The sequence below is a fragment of the Mus musculus genome, chromosome 3 (genome assembly GCF_000001635.26).
Source record: "Mus musculus strain C57BL/6J chromosome 3, GRCm38.p6 C57BL/6J".
Taxonomy (NCBI): domain Eukaryota; kingdom Metazoa; phylum Chordata; class Mammalia; order Rodentia; family Muridae; genus Mus; species Mus musculus.
In genome coordinates, this window is record NC_000069.6 from 142,002,359 (window position 1) to 142,025,966 (window position 23,608).

The following is a 23,608-nucleotide window of genomic DNA, read 5'->3' on the forward strand; positions in this document are numbered from 1 at the left end:
TCCCAATGTCACTGTGTTCCCCCGCTCCACAGACATCCCATTGTTGGACCACAGGGCTGTTCCTTATGGACTCAGCAGAGCTGATGAGTGCCAAAACAGGTGTTTACTGTATCAAGACTTCAGTGTGTTTATGTATAAACATGAATACAGACACGGACAATTTGTTCTCTCAGTCTAAAGGCTAAATCAGAATATGTTTTCTTTGAAACACATTCAATGAGAAGAACACCTCTCCAGTGTGCCGCCAGATAAAGCCTGAAAAGTCAGCCCCTCCGGACTGGAGCAGCTTTAACCAGACTTACTACAGCTTTGTTTCTTTCTCTTTTTTCTTTTTTTTCCCCAATGTCTTTTGGTGCTTGGAGTTAGGAGAAAATTTGTAGGATTGGACAAATATCTTTGGTAAATTCAATTTAAAATGTCTTACATAACTAAGGTCAGAAAATAAATGGATAGACTCTGAACATCTATAGTCCCAGTACTCAATACTCGAGCTTGGGAAGTGCACTCCAGATTTCTTGTGTTTTAAGAAATAACATTAAAACAATTAACTTTGATGCAGTTTTAAGAATAAGCCAGGCCCTTCCGCTCGACTCGAGACTGGAGCCCCGGGCTACCTTGCCAGCAGCGTCTTGCCCAACATCCGCAAGGGCCCACACGGGACTCCCCACGGAACCCTAAGACCTCTGGTGAGTGAAACACAGCGCCCGCCCCAATCCAATTGCGCGGAACTTGAGACTGCGGTACATAGGGAAGCAGGCTACCCGGGCCTGATCTGGGGCACAAGTCCCTTCCGCTCGACTGGAGACTCGAGCCCCGGGCTACCTTGCCAGCAGAGTCTTGCCCAACACCCGCAAGGGTCCACACAGGACTCCCCACGGGACCCTAAGACCTCTGGTGAGTGGATCACAGTGCCTGCCCCAATCCAATCGCGCGGAACTTGAGACTGCGGTACATAGGGAAGCAGGCTACCCTGGCTTGATCTGGGGCACAAACCCCTTCCACTCCACTCGAGCCCCGGCTACCTTGCCAGCAGAGTCTTGCCCAACACCCGCAAGGGTCCACACAGGACTCCCCACGGGACCCTAAGACCTCTGGTGAGTGGATCACAGTGCCTGCCCCAATCCAATCGCGCGGAACTTGAGACTGCTGTACATAGGGAAGCAGGCTACCCGGGCCTGATCTGGGGCACAAGTCCCTTCCGCTCCACTCGAGACTCGAGCCCCGGGCTACCTTGCCAGCAGAGTCTTGCCCAACACCCGCAAGGGCCCACACAGGACTCCCCACGGGACCCTAAGACCTCTGGTGAGTGGACCACAGTGCCTGCCCCAATCCAATCGCGCGGAACTTGAGACTGCGGTACATAGGGAAGCAGGCTACCCGGGCCTGATCTGGGGCACAAGTCCCTTCCGCTCAACTCGAGACTCGAGCCCCGGGCTACCTTGCCAGCAGCATCCTGCCCAACACCTGCAAGGGCCCACACGGGACTCCCCACGGGACCCTAAGACCTCTGGTGAGTGGAACACAGCGCCTGCCCCAATCCAATCGCGCGGAACCTGAGACTGCGGTACATAGGGAAGCAGGCTACCTGGGCTTGATCTGGGGCACAAACCCCTTCCACTCCACTCGAGCCCCGGGCTACCTTGCCAGCTGAGTCGCCTGACACCCGCAAGGGCCCACACAGGATTCCACACGTGATCCTAAGACCTCTAGTGAGTGGAACACAACTTCTGCCAGGAGTCTGGTTCGAACACCAGATATCTGGGTACCTGCCTTGCAAGAAGAGAGCTTGCCTGCAGAGAATACTCTGCCCACTGAAACTAAGGAGAGTGCTACCCTCCAGGTCTGCTCATAGAGGCCAACAGACTCACCTGAAGAACAATCTCTTAACAGTGACAACTAAAACAGCTAGCTTCAGAGATTACCAGATGGCGAAAGGCAAACGTAAGAATCCTACTAACAGAAATCAAGACCACTCACCATCATCAGAACGCAGCACTCCCACCCCACCTAGTCCTGGGCACCCCAACACAACCGAAAATCTAGACCCAGATTTAAAAACATTTCTCATGATGATGATAGAGGACATCAAGAAGGACTTTCATAAGTCATTTAAAGAATTACAGGAGAGCACTGCTAAAGAGTTACAGGCCCTTAAAGAAAAGCAGGAAAACACAGCCAAACAGGTAGAAATCATTAAAGAAAAACAGGAAAACACATCCAAACAGGTGATGGAAATGAACAAAACCATACTAGAACTAAAAGGGGAAGTAGACACAATAAAGAAAACCCAAAGCGAGGCAACGCTGGAGATAGAAACCCTAGGAAAGAGATCTGGAACCATAGATGCGAGCATCAGCAACAGAATACAAGAAATGGAAGAGAGAATCTCAGGTGCAGAAGATTCCATAGAGAACATCGACACAACAGTCAAAGAAAATACAAAATGCAAAAGGATCCTAACTCAAAACATCCAGGTAATCCAGGACACAATGAGAAGACCAAACCTACGGATAATAGGAATTGATGAGAATGAAGATTTTCAACTTAAAGGGCCAGCTAATATCTTCAACAAAATAATAGAAGAAAACTTCCCAAACATAAAAAAAGAGATGCCCATGATCATACAAGAAGCCTACAGAACTCCAAATAGACTGGACCAGAAAAGAAATTCCTCCCGACACATAATAATCAGAACAACAAATGCACTAAATAAAGATAGAATATTAAAAGCAGTAAGGGAGAAAGGTCAAGTAACATATAAAGGAAGGCCTATCAGAATTACACCAGACTTTTCACCAGAGACTATGAAAGCCAGAAGAGCCTGGACAGATGTTATACAGACACTAAGAGAACACAAATGCCAGCCCAGGCTACTATACCCGGCCAAACTCTCAATTACCATAGATGGAGAAACCAAAGTATTCCACGACAAAACCAAATTCACACAATATCTTTCCACGAATCCAGCCCTTCAAAGGATAATAACAGAAAAGAAGCAATACAAGGACGGAAATCACGCCCTAGAACAACCAAGAAAGTAATCATTCAACAAACCAAAAAGAAGACAGCCACAAGAACAGAATGCCAACTCTAACAACAAAAATAATAGGAAGCAACAATTACTTTTCCTTAATATCTCTTAATATCAATGGACTCAATTCCCCAATAAAAAGACATAGACTAACAGACTGGCTACACAAACAGGACCCAACATTCTGCTGCTTACAGGAAACCCATCTCAGGGAAAAAGACAGACACTACCTCAGAGTGAAAGGCTGGAAAACAATTTTCCAAGCAAATGGACTGAAGAAACAAGCTGGAGTAGCCATTTTAATATCGGATAAAATCGACTTCCAACCCAAAGTTATCAAAAAAGACAAGGAGGGACACTTCATACTCATCAAAGGTAAAATCCTCCAAGAGGAACTCTCAATTCTGAATATCTACGCTCCAAATGCAAGGGCAGCCACATTCATTAGAGGCACTTTAGTAAAGCTCAAAGCATACATTGCACCGCACACAATAATAGTGGGAGACTTCAACACACCACTTTCTTCAAAGGACAGATCGTGGAAACAGAAACTAAACAGGGACACAGTGAAACTAACAGAAGTTATGAAACAAATGGACCTGACAGATATCTACAGAACATTTTATCCTAAAACAAAAGGATATACCTTCTTCTCAGCACCTCACGGGACCTTCTCCAAAATTGACCATATAATTGGTCACAAAACAGGCCTCAATAGATACAAAAATATTGAAATTGTCCCATGTATCCTATCAGACCACCATGGCCTAAGACTGATCTTCAATAACAACATAAATAATGGAAAGCCAACATTCACGTGGAAACTGAATAACACTCTTCTCAATGATCCCTTGGTCAAGGAAGGAATAAAGAAAGAAATTAAAGACTTTTTAGAGTTTAATGAAAATGAAGCCACAACGTACCCAAACCTATGGGACACAATGAAAGCATTTCTAAGAGGGAAACTCATAGCTCTGAGTGCCTCCAAGAAGAAACGGGAGACAGCACATACTAGCAGCTTGACAACACATCTAAAAGCCCTAGAAAAAAAGGAAGCAAATTCACCCAAGAGGAGTAGACGGCAGGAAATAATCAAACTCAGGGGTGAAATCAACCAAGTGGAAACAAGAAGAACTATTCAAAGAATTAACCAAACGAGGAGTTGGTTCTTTGAGAAAATCAACAAGATAGATAAACCCTTAGCTAGACTCACTAAAGGGCACAGGGACAAAATCCTAATTAACAAAATCAGAAATGAAAAGGGAGACATAACAACAGATCCTGAAGAAATCCAAAACACCATCAGATCCTTCTACAAAAGGCTATACTCAACAAAACTGGAAAACCTGGACGAAATGGACAAATTTCTGGACAGATACCAGGTACCAAAGTTGAATCAGGATCAAGTTGACCATCTAAACAGTCCCATATCACCTAAAGAAATAGAAGCAGCTATTAATAGTCTCCCAACCAAAAAAAGCCCAGGACCAGATGGGTTTAGTGCAGAGTTCTATCAGACCTTCAAAGAAGATCTAATTCCAATTCTGCACAAACTATTTCACAAAATAGAAGTAGAAGGTACTCTACCCAACTCATTTTATGAAGCCACTATTACTCTGATACCTAAACCACAGAAAGATCCAACAAAGATAGAGAACTTCAGACCAATTTCTCTTATGAATATCGATGCAAAAATCCTCAATAAAATTCTCGCTAACTGAATCCAAGAACACATAAAACAATCATCCATCCTGACCAAGTAGGTTTTATTCCAGGGATGCAGGGATGGTTTAATATACGAAAATCCATCAATGTAATCCATTATATAAACAAACTCAAAGACAAAAACCACATGATCATCTCGTTAGATGCAGAAAAAGCATTTGACAAGATCCAACACCCATTCATGATAAAAGTTTTGGAAAGATCAGGAATTCAAGGCCCATACCTAAACATGATAAAAGCAATCTACAGCAAACCAGTAGCCAACATCAAAGTAAATGGAGAGAAGCTGGAAGCAATCCCACTAAAATCAGGGACTAGACAAGGCTGCCCACTTTCTCCCTACCTTTTCAACATAGTACTTGAAGTATTAGCCAGAGCAATTCGACAACAAAAGGAGATCAAGGGGATACAAATTGGAAAAGAGGAAGTCAAAATATCACTTTTTGCAGATGATATGATAGTATATATAAGTGACCCTAAAAATTCTACCAGAGAACTCCTAAACCTGATAAACAGCTTCGGTGAAGTAGCTGGATATAAAATAAACTCAAACAAGTCAATGGCCTTTCTCTATACAAAGAATAAACAGGCTGAGAAAGAAATTAGGGAAACAACACCCTTCTCAATAGTCACAAATAATATAAAATATCTTGGCGTGACTCTAACTAAGGAAGTGAAAGATCTGTATGATAAAAACTTCAAATCTCTGAAGAAAGAAATTAAGGAAGATCTCAGAAGATGGAAAGATCTCCCATGCTCATGGATTGGCAGGATCAACATTGTAAAAATGGCTATCTTGCCAAAAGCAATCTACAGATTCAATGCAATCCCCATCAAAATTCCAACTCAATTCTTCAACGAATTGGAAGGAGCAATTTGCAAATTTGTCTGGAATAACAAAAAACCTAGGATTGCAAAAAGTCTTCTCAAGGATAAAAGAACTTCTGGCGGAATCACCATGCCAGACCTAAAGCTTTACTACAGAGCAATTGTGATAAAAACTGCATGGTACTGGTATAGAGACAGACAAGTAGACCAATGGAATAGAATTGAAGACCCAGAAATGAACCCACACACCTATGATCACTTGATCTTCGACAAGGGAGCTAAAACCATCCAGTGGAAGAAAGACAGCATTTTCAACAATTGGTGCTGGCACAACTGGTTGTTATCGTGTAGAAGAATGCGAATCGATCCATACTTATCTCCTTGTACTAAGGTCAAATCTAAGTGGATCAAGGAACTTCACATAAAACCAGAGACACTGAAACTTATAGAGGAGAAAGTGGGGAAAAGCCTTAAAGATATGGGCACAGGGGAAAAATTCCTGAACAGAACAGCAATGGCTTGTGCTGTAAGATCGAGAATTGACAAATGGGACCTAATGAAACTCCAAAGTTTCTGCAAGGCAAAAGACACCGTCAATAAGACAAAGAGACCACCAACAGATTGGGAAAGGATCTTTACCTATCCTAAATCAGATAGGGGACTAATATCCAACATATATAAAGAACTCAAGAAGGTGGACTTCAGAAAATCGAATAACCCCATTAAAAAATGGGGCTCAGAACTGAACAAAGAATTCTCACCTGAGGAATACCGAATGGCAGAGAAGCACTTGAAAAAATGTTCAACATCCTTAATCATCAGGGAAATGCAAATCAAAACAACCCTGAGATTCCACCTCACACCAGTCAGAATGGCTAAGATCAAAAATTCAGGTGACAGCAGATGCTGGCGTGGATGTGGAGAAAGAGGAACACTCCTCCATTGTTGGTGGGAGTGCAGGCTTGTACAACCACTCTGGAAATCAGTCTGGCGGTTCCTCAGAAAACTGGACATAGTACTACCGGAGGATCCAGCAATACCTCTCCTGGGCATATATCCAGAAGATGCCCCAACAGGTAAGAAGGACACATGCTCCACTATGTTCATAGCAGCCTTATTTATAATAGCCAGAAGCTGGAAAGAACCTAGATGCCCCTCAACAGAGGAATGGATACAGAAAATGTGGTACATCTACACAATGGATTACTACTCAGCTATTAAAAAGAATGAATTTATGAAATTCCTAGGCAAATGGATGGACCTGGAGGGCATCATCCTGAGTGAGGTAACACATTCACAAAGAAACTCACACAATATGTATTCACTGATAAGTGGATATTAGCCCCAAACCTAGGATACCCAAGATATAAGATATAATTTGCTAAACACATGAAACTCAAGAAGAATGAAGACTGAAGTGTGGACACTATGCCCCTCCTTAGATTTGGGAACAAAACACCCATGGAAGGAGTTACAGAGACAAAGTTTGGAGCTGAGATGAAAGGATGGACCATGTAGAGACTGCCATATCCAGGGATCCACCCCATAATCAGCATCCAAACGCTGACACCATTGCATACACTAGCAAGATTTTATTGAAAGGACCCAGATGTAGCTGTCTCTTGTGAGACTATGCCGGGGCCTAGCAAACACAGAAGTGGATGCTCACAGTCAGCTAATGGATGGATCATAGGGCTCCCAATGGAGGAGCTAGAGAAAGTAGCCAAGGAGCTAAAGGGATCTGCAACCCTATAGGTGGAACAACATTATGAACTAACCAGTACCCCGGAGCTCTTGACTCTAGCTGCATATATATCAAAAGATGGCCTAGTCGGCCATCACTGGAAAGAGAGGCCCATTGGACTTGCAAACTGTATATGCCCCAGTACAGGGGAATTCCAGGGCCAAAAAGGGGGAGTGGGTGGGCAGGGGAGTGGGGGTGGGTGGGTATGGGGGACTTTTGGTATAGCATTGGAAATGTAAATGAGCTAAATACCTAATAAAAAATGAAAAAAAAAAAAAAGAATAAGCCAGGCATCTAATATATGTTAGCTTAAGTAATCTTCACAGTGATTCTGAGAAATGGGTCCCTACTCTCATTTTAAAACAAAGATTTCCTTAGGAGACTGAAAGAGATTATAAGATAAGAGCTAGCCAAAACTACAAGCAATAATCTGAGAAAGAAAGAAAGAAAGAGAGAGAGAGAGAGAGAGAGAGAGAGAGAGAGAGAGAAGAAGAAGAAGAAGAAGGAGGAGGAGGAGGGGAGGGGAGGGGAGGGGAGGGGAGGGGAGGGGAGGGGAGGGGAGGGGAGGGGAGGGGAGGGGAGGGGAAGGGAGGGGAAGGGAGAGGGGAGGGGAGGGGAGGGGAAGGGAGGGGAAGGGAGAGGGAGAGAGAGAGACAGAGACAGAGAGACAGAGACAGATAGACAGACAGACAAAAAATAAGGAGTCTAAATTGATCACCTGTAATTCTAGGCACAAATGTGAAGCTGGGTTACATAGCAAACCCTGTTAGGAAGAGTGGTGTGGGTGGGGGAGGAGTTGGGGAGAAATCTGGCTAAAAGCATGCAGACTTCCTTCTTAGTGACAGTTTTACATTCTGATGTCTAAGTCCAAATGTCTTCCTCTCTTCTCTCTTCTGCTCTTACAAAGTATGGACAAAGAAAAGTCTAACAGTTTCTTGCCTCGCATAACTTGGTTTGAACTGCAGTCTTATAGCAAAAGCTGAAAGCACAGTTTCCTTTCCTTTTTATAACTTGAGCAACTAAAATGGTGTTTAGCTTTCAGCTAATCAGTCGATGAGTTGAGTAAACAGTCAATGGCAGGATATACTTAGGAATGTATATAGGATGAGGTCGCTACAGTTAAGCAGATAATACTAATCAAAACCATCAATAAAAGACCATAACATGGTAGTACAATAAAACACAAACAATTGTCAGAAGGTAAGTACACACATGAGAGCACGCCTTAATATTCTGAAATGACACTGGGAGCTTACAGTATTCAAATGTAGGCAATGAGGTCTGCCCTGTTGCTTAGTAAAGTGTGTACTGTTGAATGGTATGATGAAGCTCTATGCAGCAGGGTATAATTTCTTTCCTGAGGACAATGAACATGTATGCTGAGAAAAAAAAAAAAAAGAGGTAAATAGAGACCCAAAGACTTCTTGTGAGGTAGAAATTAGATTGGTCTTAGGGGATATTTTAGTATTAGAAGAAGCAGAGGCAAAACCATGCTGATAAAATTGTGTAGCCCAGCTTCAATTAACAAGGCCCAGATACATTTGAAATATTATGTATACTTATATAATGAGGAAGAAGTAAATGGAATGAATCTATCTAAAGATTGGAAAATCAAATTCCAAAAGTGGTTAAATGGTTTATTTGCACAAGCACAAACATGAAGGGCAGGGCAGGGCTTGTGGCTCTTGCCATTACAGACAATTCTATTTACACTGTAATTTCCCATTCACTCTTTTTTTTTTATTAGGTATTTTCTTCATTTACATTTCAAATGCTATCCCCTTTCCTAGTTTCCTCTCTGAAAATCCCCTATCCCCTCCTCCTTCCCCCTGCTCCCCAACCCACCCACTCACATTCCTGTTCCTGGCAGTCCCCTATACTGGGGCATAGAACCTTCACAAGACCAAGGGCCTCTCCTCCAATCAACAGCCAACTAGGCCATCCTCTGTTTCATATATAGCTAGAGCCATGAGTCCCACTATGTGTTTTCTTTGATTAGTGGTTTAGTCCCAGGGAGCTCTGGAGATACTGGTTAGCTCATATTGTTGCTCCTCCTATAGGGCTGCAGACCCCTTCAGCTCCTTGGGTATATTCTCTAGCTCCTTCATTGGGGACCCTGTGTTCCATCCAATAGATGACTGTGAGCATCCACTTCTGTATTTGTCAGGCACTGGCAAAGCCTCACAAGAGACTCTTAGACAGCAGTGTTCAGGGGTTCTGCAAGCCCCTAGTTATCTTCAGAGCATCATGGGAGGCCAGGACATAGATATCAGATATGACATTTCTGCGTGGTCACTTTATGCATCAACATCTGATGACACTATTTAAAGAAAAGATTATTTCCACATTAAAAATAAACATTCTTCCTGGTTACATTAATTATAATCAAAATTACTGACATAACAAAAAAGATGAAAGCCCTCAACAAATGAATTAATTATCAAGTAACAGATGTTCAGTATAAATAGTATACGCTAAAAATCCAGATATATATATTGGGTGAGTAAAATATGCAAGTCTGTTCTAGGGCTAGATGGAGGCAAACTAGAAAGTCCTTAATGAGCTATTAATACACACACACCATACACACTACACACACACACACACACACCATACACATCACACACACCAACACACAACACAGCACACAACACACACATACATACCACAACACATACAACACACCCACATCATACAACACACACAAATACCATGCATACCACACACACACACACACCACATATAAAATACCACACACTATATACCACATACCCACCACACCACACACACACAAACACACACATATACAGATACCACATACTACATCTACCACACACACATACCATATAAGCCATAGAAACATCACACACACCATACCACCCAACACACATTCTACACCACACCTCACATGACACACATATAACATACCACACACACACACATAGCACACATACCAGCATACTCACACACAACACATAAAAGATACACATATCACACACACACAACACACATACCACACACATACACAATACATACAATACACATGTACATACTACATACAACACACGTTGCACACACCTCATACACCACACACACACACACACACACACACACACACACACACACACAGAGTGGCATAAGAAATAGTTACAAAAGTATATTGTGTGAAGAGTTGGGTCTAGTAGAGACAAAGTGACTACTTGAAGCAAAACCCCAAAATAATGATAAATGTAAATGCCCAACACCACCACAAAGGCCACACAGCAGAGCCCTTGAAGAACTAAGTGAGAGGATGCAGGATATTTCCCAGAAAGGCTTTAAGACACTTTATAATGGCACAAGAGGTTTGACAGAAAAAGTGAGGGTGGGGAGAAGACTATCTCAGCTGGGAAGTGTCTATTCAAGGACAAAATAAAACGTCACTGGCTCACAAAAGAAATCATGTCACAGAAGTTTACCACATTGCACAACAGCTTGTATGGTGTGCCAATGAACTGGTATTAATCCACATGACATGTAGGGATAAGGGCTGGAGTCATTGAAGGCTTCGTCAGGAGTGGCATGAAGGACCCTTCAGAGATCAGTGATGGGAAGATGGGTCACACAGTGACCAGTCTAAAGCTCCTAGATTGCAGACAAAAGGTAATATTTTCTAACACCTACTGGGATTTAAAAAGCATTAAATAAGCTTATAAGACTAAGGAAATCATACTGGCATGCTAGTATGAGACAGAAGTACTCATAAGCATTTGCGGAAACAGACAGCTCAACAATAAAGGCATTTGCCATGAAAGCCTGCTGACTTGAGTTCAGTGCCTGGAAGCCAAGGGAAGGTGGAAAAAACCCGACTCCACAAAGTTGTCCATAGGTGTAATAGGCATGCACATGAAAACACACACACACACCAAGAACACACAATGATTGCTCAATAGTGTTAATTTTAAAAAATAATCAAATTACTGAGACTCATAGAAGCAACCAAAATGGCACAAGGAACAGAAGTAAGTCACTCTGGTTTTACTTGAAGAGTGACATCTTGTGAGCCCTGCCTGAGCAAGTTTAACATTCTATCGTTTTTTAGATCAATAGTGATAACATTATGAATGACATCCAAATGTGTTTAATAAGGCAGTGGAAGTCATTTTAAGTATGACATGAGAAAAAAATAGTCTGCTAAGAAAACAGCACAAATAAAGAAGAGACACTTTTCAGAGGTGTTTTCAGGGAAAATAAATGAGCTCTCCCAGTTGACCACCCTGGAAATAAGGAAAAACTGTGCATACGTCTGCAGCGGTGGTGGGGAGAGGTTCAGTTCTCTCTCCTACTAACCAAAATCCACAGGGAACACATAGGTTTGCTATGGCATTTCCTCATCCCCCAAAAGACTATTGATTTGTGTGACTTCTGGCCACTGTGGCAGGGTGTCGACTTGAGTTCTTAGCCTTGCACCAAGCAAGAGAGGTTGTTAAGGAATACAGCAAGCCCTCTCATCAAGGACAACTCTAACTCACAAAGCCTTCCAATTGCCCAGCTGTCGGCTTCCACATAAAAGCCAGAAAAAGACCCCATTTGTTAAAAAGTGAATGTCTCAGTATCTCAAGGTTTTATCACCCATTCTCACTAAAGAAAGAAATATTTTCATATGCCTCTTTATTGTTGGCCTGTATAAAGTTTCTCACTGGCTGGAAGGTACTTCATAAAGTATTTCCTTCTGTCTGTAGTAATAAAACTATACAACACTATAAACATTTTCCATGTTTAACTCCAAGATATGTGGTTTTCTGGCTACAAACAGTATAGCTTTTGTTTTTGTTAAAATTAGAGCATACCCTAAAGCCTAATTTGTCTCAAAATGTCAAATATTTTTTCTTGTGTTATACTTTAACATGGCTATCTCATATTACAAAAATGTGAAGCTGTGTAGAATACTTACTGCACAATACCCAAGCTATCCCGAGAAACGGTCCTTTGACTTAAGAAATGAGACACGATACTATGCCCACTGATAAAGACTTTTAAAACTACAGTCCAGGCCAGCCATATATATGTGTGTGTGTGTGTGTGTGTGTGTGTGTGTGTGTGTGTACGTATACATATATGTATATGTATGTGTGTATATATATATATGCGTGTATGTATATATATATGTGTGTGTGTATATATGTATATGTGTGTATGTATATATGTATATATGTGTATATATACACACACACATATATATATGTGCTACATAATTATGTATGCATGCAAAAGCAAGAGTTAACACACTTTAGCTATGAGATGTTTCACTTAGAACGAGTAAATAGCCATATAACATTAACTTCTATTGAACGATGACTTTCAAAACCAAAAATGACATAGAAGGCTGGAGAGAGAGAATATGACATGCCATCAGGAACATGAGACTTCATACCCCAACACCTACAAAACAAGCCCAGTATATCTCTGTAACCCCTGTGGAATACTGGCGGTTGCTAGCTTCAGTGTGATCAAGGGAAGAGAAATCCCACAAGGGTCAGGTTCAGGAAGAAACCTTGCCTCCAAATGAGTAGGCAGAGGCTAACAAAGGACAGCACCCGAAGCCCTCTTCTGCCCTCTGTATGCACGCACACACAGATACACACACTGCCACACATACACATATACTCTCACATGGAGACACACAATGGTACTACTACTACTACTACTACTACTACTAATAATAATAATAATAATAAGCACTTAATACTGACTAAAAGTACCATCTGTGTTGGCTTTTGCTGCTGTGTTGAGTTGTATGAGATTGTACTGTGTTTGAATTAGGGTCTCTCTATGTAACACAGCTCTTGCATTCACAACCCCTCCTCACAGTCCCACAAAGACAAGCACTACACCGCCCAGTCTAAAGCTGACATCTTAATGATTTGCCTCGTTTCTACCCCTTCGTATTTGCAAAAGAAAATACAAATTTAGCATTCCAGACCATTTTAACGAGGTAAAAGAGGTTACTGGGTTTTATAACCATGTAATAATTCAATGTGTAGACATTAACCCTGCAGCTAAGACTACTTCAAAGACTATTAAGAATTTGACAGGGAAAGCATACAGACAATTCAATTAACATTTAAATCTTTGAAAATTAATTTTCAAATTATCTCTCATTTTGACCTTTTCTCTTTTTTTTCCGTTCTAGAAGGACTTCAAAAATAATAAGTTCGCCAAACTTTTCCAAGCTGCAACTAAAGCCATACTCTGTAGTCTAGATTATATTTCAGATAGGCCCAACTCACATAATATTTTTATTACCTGACATTTTAATCAAAGATCAAAAACTTCACTGGCCAAAACATTTCCAGAACTCTGTGAAGTAAATTAACTTTATGAAATGGAGCCCGACTGCATATTTTCTGGAGAAATTTTATATTCCAGTTCAAGGAAGAATGCTGTCCTCATAAAGATCGCCAACGTGGCTCAGACGATGATGGCAACAGCATTTAAGAGAAATGTGGGAAGTAAGAAATACCTTAATACACCAAATCACAATCTCAGGAGGGTCCATAAAATGTTTGCAGACTCTCTCTGGGGCCCGGAGGTGCGGAAGACAAGGTCTGCAAGCATCCTTGAACCGTATGTAGTGAGCTGGGCTGCACAGTCACCATGCGCCGCTACCCAGGACGCATGAGACTCCTAATACCCTACATACCTGTTAGCATGGACAACCAACAAGATCATTTCAAGTGCGGTGTCAGACACTGGCTGTAATCATGGGAATAATGCATGAATGTAGAACTGGGTTTGTCAACCATGTAGAAGCCTACGAATGAAGGAACTGTGGCTTCCTCAAATTTTTTGAATAATTTAATAATCTCCAACAGGTCCCTTACGGGATCAGAAAAGCCCAGCTCAGATTATGAAACACTCTGGAATACATGTCCTTTATCTCATAGATGCTTAGCCTCTCAAGATGTGAAAACTTGTTTTCCAGCCAAATTAGCTCTCACATCTTTTCACCCAGACCAGTCTCAGCCCCACATTACTTGAAACATTTTATATTTCTAACCCATCTTCCATTGCTTAATTGATGTGACCACCATCATAAACGAACGACTTCCTCTAATGTTGTCATGTGAGCTCGTCGCCCAGGCTCCCACCCATTTTTTCTTCAGAAATGGTAGTGTTTGTTACATATATAACTGATTTAGATACCAAAAGCACCATACCATCTTCATGTTAAGCAATAAGTACTTTTTAAAGAGTACTAACACTGTGAACCTGGTGTAATGAGCAGAATGCCCCTAAAATTCTTATATGGAAATGCTCACTACCTCAGAATGCAGTTGGGTTTGGAGGAAGAAGGCTTTAAAGGTAATTCCTTAAGATGCAGAGCAATGGCCTGCATTAACATTTCTGGTGTCTTTATAAAGAAAGGACCTCAGCAGGGATGCTAGGGAGACACACATGCAAAGCTCAGAGAGGACCACATCTGAAGAGGCAGCAATATGTCCCTGCTGACATCATAATAATGGATTCTTACCCAGCATCCACAAAAGTGAAAAAAAATCATTTTTAAAGCTACGTGTTCTATGCATTTTATTTCTTTTTTTTAATCACAGATATTATTTTCATATATTTTCATACCATATATTGTGATCATGTCTTCCCATCCCTCCGCTAGCCACCTGCCCTAGACCCTCCATACCTCCCCATCCAACCACCCACAACTGAAACTGAACAATGTGCAGAGAGTGAAAGATTTGGGAACACTCAGCTCTAAATGACTAAGCCCTAAATGTTTTCATCTCAGAGAGCTATGAAGAAGAGGAAGCAGAAAGAGATCTTAAGAGCCAGAGGAGACGAATGACTCTAAGGAAACAGTGTCTTACACACACAAGAGGACACACACACACACATGAGCTCACAGAGACTATGGTAGCATGCACAGGGTCTGCACAGGTTCAACTCAGACAGTGTCTCAGTCTGAGAGGGGGAAGTGGACATGGGTTCCCATCCCTAACCAAGAAGCTCTCTTCAATTGACATCAGTAGCAGACCAATAATCTAATATACACACCACCATTCATTCTCTCTCTCTCTCTCTCTCTCTCTCTCTCTCTCTCTCTCTCTCTCTCTCTCTCATATATATATATACACACACACACATATACACACAAACCACAATATAGTCATATACACAGAGATATAGAAAAAAGAGAGAAATAGAGAGAGAGAAAGAAAGAAGAGAGATATAGAAAAAAGAGAGAAATAGAGAGAAATAGAGAGAGAGAAAGAAAGAAGAAGGAAAGGAGGAAGGAAGGAAGGAAGGAAGGAAGGAAGGAAGGAAGGAAGGAAGGAAGGAAGGAAGGAAGGAAGGAAGGAAGGAAGGGGTATACACCATATGTGTGTCTAGACATGTGTAGAATTTATGTGTATGTATATGAGTGCATGTGTCTACAAAGAGGGGTATGTGTGTGATACTGTGGAACAAATACAAGATCACATACATGATAAATAAGTCACTCTGCCACAGTTAGAAACTAAGCCTTCCTCCTTATATTAAAATAATTTGGGGGCGGTGGTGGCCCACACCTTTAATCCCAGCACTTGGGAGGCAGAGGTAGGTGGATTTCTGAGTTCGAGGCCAACCTTGTCTACAAAGTGAGTCCCAGGACAGCCAGGGCTATACAGAGAAACCCTGTCTTGAAACACACACACACACACACACACACACACAAATCTCCAACATTATTTCATGAATGATACGGTTGTTATAGGATGAGAAAAGTGAAATAATTCATCTATTTTTTCAAGATCTCATAAGTAAATATCAAACCTAGGTTATGTTAAACTTAACACATGCAATTGACCCAAATAGAATATTCTTAATACTTTTATCAGTACTGCTTTCTCAGAAAACTGCTGAGCAATAATTGACTGAAATTTCAAACATTTTCTATCTTTTCCCTTAAACTGTTTTAAAGAACATAGGTAGCTGTATACAGAACAGTTCTCTTTGCAAAAGATAAAAAACATGAGAAAAAAACACAACCAAACAAAATGCAGAGCTGTTGAGTCTCATTCCAAGAGATACATCTATGATATTGAAGAAGACGGATGGAAAGACTGTAAGAGCCAGAGGAATGGAAGTTTGCTGTGAGACTGTCTGTGAGGAATGTCAGGAGCTATACTCACAGCCTCACCAAGACTGTCTAAACAGTAGCTGAGCAATAACAAGGACAGGCATGCTAATGTCAATTTGGGAAAACCCAGGAGACCTCAACCTTACTTCCCTTACAGGCAACTAAAGACTTCTGAGAGTGGGAAAATAGTCTCCCCAGGGAGAGCAAGATGAATGGAAATGGTCAGCCCTGACAACAAATATACAAGAAACATTATACACACTGAGCAGACTGTACCTGTGTACCTAGGAATGTGTGTGTATGTGTGTGTACATATATTATGTTACAACAATTAAAAAGTGGCCATGAATTTGAGAAAGAGTAAAGAGGGGTATATGTCTGGAAGAGGAGGGAGAAAATGGAAGTAGGAAAATGATCTAATTATATTATAATCTCAAAAATAAGAGAGAGATTTTTTTAAAGGACATAGATAGTACTTATATAACAAAATACTGCTGGGTGTTGACATACATGTACTGATCTTGGCCCCATACATATATTAGTATATAATTAATACATATATTATATATAATATATATAATGAATACTTTGTATTTCATTTTAAGTATCAATATGATTACACAGTACTCAGAATCTAGTTAAATTTAAATTACCATAGTTATTGATGCAAAAACCTTCACTGTTGTACATTTTAACATCTTTTGAAAGAAGTTATCTTAGAATTAGTAAAACCAGCTACAATCTTAAAAAAAATTGTAAGATCTCTTCAGTAGAGTTAATAAAAATTGAATTCACTAATTAAAGTTCTGTGCTGCTGCGTAGATTTAAGTACACGTGAGTGATTGCAAGTCCATCCACATGATGAATGAAAGAATGTGGCTTAAGCAGGCAAGACACAGAAAAACTAAAGAGCAAAACCAAATGGAGGGTCCCAAGGGAAAGTGCAGTCTCAGAGAGGAGCTAGATCCCAAAGACCTGTAAGAGTAAAGGCAAGAAGAGAGAAACAGGAGGAATTTTCTACACAGTCTCGCCCATGAATGGTGAAATGAGATCACACCGCTCCAGAGACAGACTTCATACAGTGTGTCCATAAAGTGGAATCGGTCTCACACTTCACAGTCACACCTCATATACCGACCGCCATGGAGGGCGGGCCTCCTAGGTGAGGCATCATGTTTCACAGGCACACTCAAATACAAGATTGTTAACACTAATCCACAGAAAGATCTGTGAATGAGCAAGGAAAATGATAGCAAATACCCACAAGCAGTAAGGCCCCAGTTAAAGAACTCACATTTGCCCTGATGGTTATCGGGTGTGCTGTGAAATGAATACTACAGTAAAAATCAGAGACCGTTGTGTGTAGGAACACAGAAACCATTACTTAAAAGCCTACCAACGTCAATCACGAAAGTCAACATTCATCTTTAGCTATTTAATAATTACTAAGTAGTTTTTATTTCTATCAGAAACAGTGATTTTCTTTGATTATACAAAAAGTACAGCCTACATTTCATAAGAAAAACATTTCCCAGGGGACTAGAGTGATGGCTCAGCAGTGAATAGCATTGGCTGCTCTTCCAAAGGACCCAGGTTCAATCCTCAGCACCCATACGGCAGCCCATAACTGTGTAATTCCAGTTCCAGAGATCCAAAACCCTCACAGAGACACACGCAGGCAAAACCACCAAAACACCAAAACACCTGAAAGAATTTTTAAAATTCCCCTTTATACAAATCCCATTGAAACTGACATAGCCCCTTTGAAGAGTTTAAAAGTTACACGTTAAACCTTTTATAACTTTTTTGCATTTTTCTTTTTAGTAGCAAGAATGACTGGAGAAAATGGGTTTCCTTATCACAGATCACACAAGTATACAATACACTTTGATTATCTTCAATTTTTATTATTAAAAAACAAACTCAGATCTGTTACTGGTATCCAAAAAGATACAAATGAATTCTATAACTCTATCATATAAACATTTGCAAAGTCAGTATTTTACCCTATTTAATCTGGAGATGAGTTATCAGTTGTTTTTAATCATACAAACAGGAAACCATTAAAATCAAACACACTGACCTAGGTTATACAAAAGAGAAGACAATCCCACATGACAAACCATCAGAGCCTTTTATGTTTTAGTGTTAGATAATCACATTATGCATTTATGGGGAGAAGTTTAGCATTAAATTTTATTTTAAAAGGAATTTTTAAGACTGTCTAAAAACTAAATATGAAAATTTTAAGGTATCATTGGTTAAAATATATTAGAACATAATTTGATTGATCAAGTAATTAAAGGGTTTTCATGTAGTTGTAAACTTAGGAAAGCTGTGTAGTCATAAGTATAACTCAGACCTATCAGACAGGTCAGACATATTTCCATTGGTAGGGAGAGAATAGTAATTAGCACCTCAGACTTATTGTGAGAATCAAGTGTGCTAATGCATGGAAAATGCCAAGATCGCTATCCAGCAACATATCCTTTCTGTTAGCATGTCATCTATTTAAATTAACATATATACTGACATTACCAGCCTGTCTGAAGACAGTTCCCCTCCGTCTGCTCATACGAAATGTCATGTGCACTTAAAGCCACTGAAGGTCATCACCTTAGCTCTTAGACACAGCAAGACCTCAGCTCCTGCCTCCTGAAAGTCTGCTCACACATTCTGGGATGGCTCTTCTGGGTGGTACCTGTTTTGTATGTTGATCTGAAACAAGCAAGCAAGTTGTGAAATTTTTAGAAGCAGAAACTATGACTCTACATACTCTTGTCTTATAGATCTCAAACTCAAATCACTGAAAGTAGCCAGTCCCTGCAGAGAACACCACACTAGACAAGTTTAGAGACACCCTGGGGAATCAGGAGATAAGAAAGGAGGAAAGACCCAAAAATTAGCACCTATCTTCCTGTGCCTGATTCAAAGTGCTCTGTTTCAATTATTCTATTAAAAACAGCTGCTCAAAGAGATCAAGTCATTTTGTTTGAGAAGTAACATGCTTGTGTCTAGCACCTGATAGGCACAGGATTGGCATCGCTGAATGAACTGCAAGAATGAATGAAACCTCAAGAAGGCCCAGAGCCCACAGACAACTGCCATGACTGAATCTTACTGTGCCATCCCTGGATACCCAGTGGGTCCTGTCACACAAAGGTAAATGACTAGTCCAAACCCCTGGCTGCTCAGCAAACCCATTATTCAGTTAACATAGTAAGACCTAATCTCAGAAGGTAATGAATACAAGTCGTAATCAAGCCCTCAGAGCCCTTCAGTAGAGAAGATTGGGACACACAAATGCTCACCACTGAAAAGCTCAAGGGAGCTGGCTGATATCTGAGACGGGGGCACTGACTGATTCCTGAGATTATTTGTTCCACACAATCCTCTGAAGACCAGTTCATCCTTCGCTGTCCCCCTAACAAGCTTCCTAGTTAGCACTGCCAGGAGAAGCATGGAAAGATCATCAAGAAAACCAAACATTTAAAGAAGTCACCCAACTATTGTATTTGAGATTTCCCTCCAGATTTAGTCAGTATATGTATCATGAAGTCTCCAATTTTTATTGATGATCATCTAAATTTTAATCTCACGGGCACTTAAATTATAACTTTGTATCTTGTTGACTAAGGTTAGTACTTTTCTCTGAATTTCCCCCTTAGCTAGAATGGCAAAACTGTAATTGCTAACGTCAAAATAAATTCCATGAAGATTAGCATTAGTTTTCCAATGTTGGCTTTTACTTGATTGAATAAACCACTGGTAACTGAAGATGAAAATTATAAAGCTGAATTGATAAATTTAAGCTAAATTCTTAAAACTCGATTCTGCATGGCTGATTTAAAATATGCCTTCTATAAGACATTATTTTTATAGTACATTTTTTCAGAATAATTTTCCCTCTGTTTAAGATGTCTCATCTGTAAATAATATCCTTACTTCAAATCAAGTGACATACACAAACAATGAACAACTGACAGAAGTTTAGAGCTGCTCTCTTCTCACATGCTTGAGATCTCCTGGCCTCACCCTTACCATCCCCCTGCCTCTGCCTTCCAAGGGCACCATGTAGCTTTGCCTAAAATTTAATGCTCTTAAAAGTTACAATTTTCCTTTTATTTTCCATGGAAATCAGTAAAGGAAAACTAAGCATTTTATATTCTTGAGTGTTGTCAAATAAGACGTAATTCCCACCCAACAAAAGCAGCAATAAGAGTCATTCAGAGTTCACTGTGATAGACTCACTGGAGGCAGGAGATGAACTCAGCTAACATTCCATAGCAGCACTCACTACCTTCAAGGACTCATGTAAAGATTGCTGAGATAATTTTTCTTCCAAGAGTCTAGATTTATATTTCAATTGGGAACTACAAAAAAGTATTCCTCTAAAAATTTTTCCATCTTAGGAATTTTGATCTGTTTAAAATATTCAGCATAATTTTAAATGCCCCAGAAAAAAAAGGATTAATGCAAAATTGCCACTAGACAGTTTTCTACACAGATGATATATAATAGTTCAAACTACAAATCATGGTATTATTCTAAAAGAAAAGCTCGATGAAACAGACCTAGTATGTAAAGAACTTCCTAGACAGGTCTATAACAGCTAAACAGATTTCTTGATTAAAATATTTATATTTGTTTTAATATAATGCAAAACAGGAACAGGAAGGTCTCTTCTTCCTGTTCTAAATATTCTTCCACATCTAAATATTCCATAGGTGTTGAGCCAAAAGATTATTTCCCTATCACCAGAATATATTACTACCTTTACCATAAGAATAGATATGCCTCCACCTACATGGGGTGAGGCACAATTCTTGCTATTAGCTTAAAGGAAAGAAAATGAGCATTAATAGGTAGAGTATATAGTCAAACTTTTCAAATCAAATTCAGTTGAAGCTATATCTCATTCAGACATGTGTATTAAGACATGGGCACAAATTGTAATCTATTATTCTTTCAAGAAGGCACACTGAACAAGAAAGAAAGAAAGACCTGTGAGCCAATGTGCTAAATGAGTACTGCCCACTTCTATTGGTGCGCTGTGATATATTCCATTCACAAGGTCATATCATGACTAGATATGTCAATATTTTCACAGCTCAAAATCTGGCTTTATTTGTTAAGCATCAAGCTATCCTACCACTTACATTAGTGGAGAAGTTTCTATGGTTCAAATTGTAAAATGCACATAAGAGCCAGCTGCCTGTTATAATAATGATGTCATGGAAACAGGCTCCAGTCTACTGCATGTCCGGACAGTCAGGCCATTCAATCCTCCAGTCAGTGGAAGTCTATAAGTTGCACCATAAACATTATGACTGCAATACAATAAGTTAATAAGTTCATTTCAAAAATCACTGTGGGCAAGTAATTGTTTCACCCATCGCTCTGCCTTTAGCAGCTTCCCTGAACACAGCTAATGTCTCAAAGGAAAAGCATCCCTTCCCATTGTCGGATACTCTACTATGACCAGAGATAAACCAAACTGCTATATAAATCCTTAAGCTATTGAAAGATGAGTGTTTACAGACATCTGGATGAATGGAAGTTTTTATTTCATTATAAATCTACATAGAAATAATGAAGTAAACCATGATCTCCAAGGAAAAGGGCAATCATGCACTATTAATTTCACGAGCTTATATCTACACATTAAAAACCTACTTGTTTTGAAAAAGGCTTAACCTGGAACAGATACTGATGCAGAAGAGGAATCTAGTTCCCTAATTCTAGATTCTTCCATAAGAAACTATTGTCTGAGTTCCTAAATGGCTTTATCAAATACAACTATTCATTTCTTAAAGACTTAATTAATTTTACTTATGTGTATTTGTATATGTGTAAGTAGATATGTGCACATGACTGCTCATGCCCATGGGGACCAGAAGATGGAATGGAATGGAAAGGGTCCCTTGGTTCTGGAATTGCAGACAGTTGTAAGCCTGATATGGGTGCTGGAAACAACACTCAGGGTCTCTGCAGTATATACTCTTAACAAATGAGCCATCGCTATCGCCTAAATATTTTATTATATACAAATTTGAATAAATTTAGGTATATGAATCAGAAAGAAAATTTAACAGCCAAATATGTAAATTATAACTGTCAGAACTATTGGGGTATTACTGCAATAAAAATCTAATATAGAACTAAAAGGATCTAAATTTTGAAGTCAAATTTAATACAAATTACTTGGTCATATTGAGAATAAGGAGTCGATTAATTATAGAATCCCATTTCCATTTAACTTCAAATGAAGAGCCTTTGAAGCTTTATTTTGCCAAAATGAGAGAAACATGCTAACCCACTTCACCATCCAGCAAACAAATTTGCTGGCGACAGATATTAGCCTCATAGGTAGAGTTCTCCCAGTGCACACAAGTAGGGAGCAGAATAAGACACCCCAGGTAGCCGGCTGGTTCCAGGACCTACTAATCTGTACACATGGCAGTTACATGCATCCCCAAAGGCTTGGGATCAGAATGGATTCTATTCTTGGAGACTTCCACCATTTGGAATATTTGCACAGATTTTATCAATTGATGGTATTCAGAGGCTATCAGAAACTAGGGGTGCGCCTCTCCAGCAGACCAACGTGCTGATGTTCAAAGCACCGGGTTTAGCCCTAGAGCCACAAAAAAAAAGTTTCAGGATTTAGATTTTCATATTAGAAATTAATATACTGATGCCATTAGTGGAGTGGAGAGAAATGATTGCCTAACTTTCTACTTTAAAGTAACGGATTAAATATAATAGTGAAAGCTCGGGACCACTAGCAATTTTACAAAAATAAATATACACTACACTACACACACACACACACACACACACACACACACACACACACACACACACGAAGAGAAGATTTGAGACAGTTCTCTACATCCTAACCTGTTGTATTTTGTCCAAATATGCAAATATCTCTGCAACTCTCAAATCTGACCCCAATTATCTGACTGGCTGAACTCTGGCTTTTACATGTAACACTAGCACAGTACTGTTTAACATGCGGTAGCACCTAGAATTATCAGATCAGAATTCGGCTTAATTCAAGTATGGCACTGTAGCATTGATAGCCAACCCACAGTAAGATTCTATTTAAATATGGCAACTCTCACCATGTTCAGCTATATAACTACAGCTTAAAAGTGAA

General features: G+C 40.0%; 1 protein-coding gene across 6 annotated transcripts in view; it reads right to left on the minus strand.

Annotated features, from left to right (window-relative positions):
- Window positions 1-23,608, minus strand: part of Bmpr1b (bone morphogenetic protein receptor, type 1B) — a 332,451-nt gene that overhangs the window by 165,224 nt on the left and 143,619 nt on the right. Inside the window, exon 2 of one of the 6 annotated variants that reach the window (XM_006500942.2) lies at window positions 19,060-19,161. The exons of 4 other annotated variants lie outside the window; for them this stretch is intronic. The gene's annotated coding sequence lies outside the window, so the exon portion shown is untranslated. Of the gene's footprint in view, window positions 1-18,981; window positions 19,162-23,608 lie in introns of all 6 variants that reach the window. One more of the 6 variants, XM_030252398.1, reaches the window with a different exon arrangement.